Source organism: Vigna unguiculata, chromosome 10 (assembly GCF_004118075.2).
Source record: "Vigna unguiculata cultivar IT97K-499-35 chromosome 10, ASM411807v1, whole genome shotgun sequence".
Lineage (NCBI taxonomy): Eukaryota > Viridiplantae > Streptophyta > Magnoliopsida > Fabales > Fabaceae > Vigna > Vigna unguiculata.
The window spans coordinates 31,708,660-31,712,162 of record NC_040288.1 but is presented as its reverse complement, the minus strand read 5'-3'; the positions used below and the strand labels follow the sequence as shown (position 1 = coordinate 31,712,162).

At 28.6% G+C, this 3,503-nt stretch overlaps 1 long non-coding RNA gene across 1 annotated transcript; it reads right to left on the bottom strand.

Annotated features, from left to right (window-relative positions):
- Positions 1-354: 354 nt before the first annotated feature.
- Positions 355-1,907, bottom strand: LOC114165739. The gene is made up of 3 exons (XR_003599769.1): positions 1,750-1,907; positions 1,507-1,592; positions 355-799 (listed from the first exon to the last, which is right to left on the bottom strand). It is a non-coding gene; the product is annotated as an uncharacterized LOC114165739 (long non-coding RNA).
- Positions 1,908-3,503: the final 1,596 nt, after the last annotated feature.

Here is a 3,503-nt window from a genome sequence, read left to right as displayed (position 1 = left end):
TTTCTTTTTAAAAAATCAGTAGGTATTGGGAATCACCAAGTTGTGGCCTGCACATGATGTGTAAAAGTAATTGTTGAAAAATATATTCAACGTTTAACTACCAAACAATGACTGTTTAAGTGGCAAATGCAGTACAAGATTTTGCACAAACCGATTCCCAAATGTAGGTGCCCAATTGATTTAGAACTACATTTCAACAAGGTCAGATCTCCAACCTTTCTTTTTCAAAAATCAGTGGGTATTGGGAATCACCAAGCTATGGCCTGCACATGATGTGCAAAAATATATTCAATGTTTAGCTACCAAATAGTGACTAATTAAGTACCAAATGTAGTACACGATTTTGCACAAGCTGACTGATTTTGTAAATACATAACTGAATGTGTTATACAAACTGACTTCTTCAACATAATAATCCATTAACAAAATAAACTGAAGTTTCCTAACAAGGTCTTCCATCTCTTACTAATGAAAAAAGAGCATAAATTGTCTTGACAAATTTCAAATAAAGAAGTACAAACATCTATTTATGATACTTTTTTCTGTAATATGTTGCAAGTGGAGTATGAATTGACACCCCCTTAAAACATAACTGTTGTTGATACTTCATTCGAGCATACATATTGCTTTCTTCAAAATCCTTTACGTCTTTATTTTCAACCTTAGCTCCTTTTCACCTTCCTTAACATCTTCAGTTTTCATATCTTCATCAAAATAGTAACTTTACAAAAACCATCTTCATACCTTATTTTCAATGGAGCCATTACCATCTTCGATATCCTTACTCATTATAGATATCCTGAAACAGTAACTAAGTTCATCAAAACAATAACTAACCACACCAAAAACCAATCATACATGACATACAAAAATATCACCGAAACGAATAATATACAAGAACAAGGCATAAATGACACAACACAACATAATCATAAAAACAAATCAAATTAGGGGCTAGACCTATTGCTAAAACAGTGACAAAGTATTAAACACCAAACAAAGACTATTTATATGGCAAACGTAGTACAACTTTTTTCATACAAATAATATATAACTTCCTACAAATACAATTCAAAACCAACATTTATCCAACAAGTCCCTCTACATATTTAATCACACAATCCATCTGGAAAAACTTGTAGACATACATTTAACATTTGTGACCATTGCAAAAGGTGTAAATATAGAAGTCCATCAATGTCTAAGAATATGAATATCAATTAGATGGACCACAAATTTTGTTGCATATTTTGGCCATACAAAACACAAGCGTAAAAGACTTCCCTAAAATGCTTCAATTTCATTCTACAGTGGTAATACGTGAACCTTCCATAACAAAGTCATACACCCTACTAATAATAAATCCATTAAATGATACTTTGATCAACACCAACGACACCACAACAAAGCATTTTGAAAAAAAAGGATTCTTAAAAATAAAAAACCCTAAACACAACTGAAAATAAATAACTCAAAATCAAAATTTGTGAAAGGACGAGACTTTACCTCCATGGTCAAAAGAATCCAACGTTCCACGAACGAAACCCACCCAATAAACCAAATACCACAGTGGTTCACGAGGGAAATGACAACTTCGAACCAAAGAGAACAAAATCGAAAACAGAAACCATGACAAGTGAAGCATAATCAGTCTTTAAGCGAAGAACAAAAACAATCACAAATAGGGTTCGTAAATTTGGGGCAAAAATTGTCCAGGAATACATTCAAAATTAAAATAGAGAGACCAACCCTTAATATGGAACAATTTCATGGAAGAGACAAAGATTTATTATTTTCCTGTGAAGAACTATGGACAAGCACCGTGGATGAGCACCGCGACACCATCAATGACACTTGGGAACATGCCAATCTGAAAGGAAAGGAAGAAGAAGGTCAAAACACCAAACTTCCAAACTAAGATTTTTTTTGTGTATATATAACACACATCTTTATATATTAATATTATGTTGTACATTTTTAAAAGTTTTGTTACAAAATAATTTCAATATTTGAGTTCTTGTTTTTATTAGTTTCCTTTACCATGGAACAAATTGTAAGTGACAAATTCTTCCATTATTTTTTATAATTGATTGTAATATTTGTTTCCTCTTATAACATTATTATGGTTTTATTTTAAATATTCTTCCTTCAATACTTTTAATGTTCATGCTTAATTTTTTATTTTTTAAAACATTTATTATTATTTTCTATTATGCTTACACCTTACTTTCCATTATAATTTTAAATTTTAATTAAACTAATATCTTCTCGCTCAAAAATTTTTAGTCAATCGACTTTCTATTTGATCTTAATTGATTATTTTTATAAAAGGTTATAATGTAAAATAGTCCATGGCATTTATTTTTTCTTCTTTTTGCAAGATTGTTGAAACACCAATGAAAAATATTTTTATTATTATAATTTTTATAGTATTAATAAAAATATCTCATATTCAATTACTTGCCACAATTAAATATTTATTTTAGACATCTAAGTTTTGAAAAATTATAACAAGTATATTTATTATAAAAGTTAGACTTGAACATGTAGTCCCTAATTTTTTTTTATATTTTTAAATTTTCTATAGTAATGTGATGTATAAAATTAATTCAGATTATATATATTAAATTAAAAAATTATAAGAACAAAAAGTAAGGAAAAAGTTACAAGAACTAACATCAAATAAAGTAAAAAATTTTTATAAAATTTGTGATTAGATATGATACATAAATTACTCCTTTATTAATTAGTAGTTGAATGAATACCATGTGATTCTTAGAATAATATTTTATAAATTATTATAATAAAATATATTGATTTTTAGCTATATGTTTACTTTTTCAGGTGGTAAATATTTGATGATTATTGTTCCTTTAAGACATTAGATCAAGACAATAACATTTTTGGGACTTTTACTTTATATGATGTTTAATTTTTTTATTTTTATACAATGTGGGACTTAAACTTATACATTTAAGTGTGACATCAATTGAGTATGATAGTATATGATATTTTTATGTGACTGTTGGATTGAATGCACGAAAACGGTTGGTAATTTTGGCTGCTCATTGCTTCTTGCAATTGAGCTTGAATGTGGTAATTAATCTTATCTATTTGTTAGTTTAGTTACCAGTTCTTTTGTTGTCCCATTTCAATTCAAATGTTAGTATCTCATAAGCTTTGACAAAGGTTAGACTCATTACAGTTTTGTTCTGTGCTTTTTATTATCATAAATTAAAATATGGTGTAACCCTTTTTTCATCAGTCAAGTGGAATATGACACACCCTTAGTACAAATGCACATGCACTTCTCACCCAAGGCAAGTTAAAAGTTAAACACGTAGTGGAAAATTTATTGATTCTAGTTCTGCGCAAACACTTCAACTACATTTGCCACTTAATCACATACAAAAATATCACCGAAAAGAATAATATACAAGAACAAGGCATAAATGACACAACACGACAGAATCATAAAAATAAATCAAACTAGGGGTTGAACC